Below are 654 nucleotides of genomic sequence, written 5' to 3' on the forward strand. Positions count from 1 at the left end.
AACATCTCAAGTGAGCTGTCTGTGGCGAAAGCCATTCTTTTTTTTTTTTTGGTTTTTCTCTGGTACCGGGAACCGAACTCATGACCTTGCGCTTGCCAGGCAGGCACTTTTGCCACTGAGCTAAATCCCCAGCCCCTGAAAGCCATTCTTTGTAGCATTTTCTCTCCAGTCTCCCATCACATTGGGACCCCACAAACCAGTTAGTGTCCTCTCCCCAACTGTCAGCTCAGGCACCAGGAATCTTGCTGCGGACCTCTCCAGAGCTCCATGCACTCCTCCACCACAGCCTGTACTGTCAGGGGAAGAATGGCTTCTGGGGAGTCTCCGCAGGTATTATGCAAGGTCCTCCTGGTTTACAGCTTCCGAAAGGCTCTCATGACCCCAGTCCACAGGACCTCTGACTCCTCGGGCTTAGTCTGGATTCTCATGTTCTCCCAGTCCTTGTTCAGCAGCTGCTCCTCCACTGACTCTGGACCTTTCTGGTTCTCAGTGGCAGGAGCAAGAGTGACCCATTGTATGGCATATATTCCCAGGGGTTTCTCCATGTTTGAATGATTCACACACCTCCGTGGGTGGGCCTCCGCAGCCTGTGGATGGTGGGCTAATTGTGGATGGCAGCACGTTACAGCAAGTGCCACAAACCAGAGACAGACC

Source organism: Chinchilla lanigera, unplaced genomic scaffold (genome assembly GCF_000276665.1).
Source record: "Chinchilla lanigera isolate Chin_1 unplaced genomic scaffold, ChiLan1.0 scaffold00026, whole genome shotgun sequence".
Taxonomy (NCBI): Eukaryota; Metazoa; Chordata; class Mammalia; order Rodentia; family Chinchillidae; genus Chinchilla; species Chinchilla lanigera.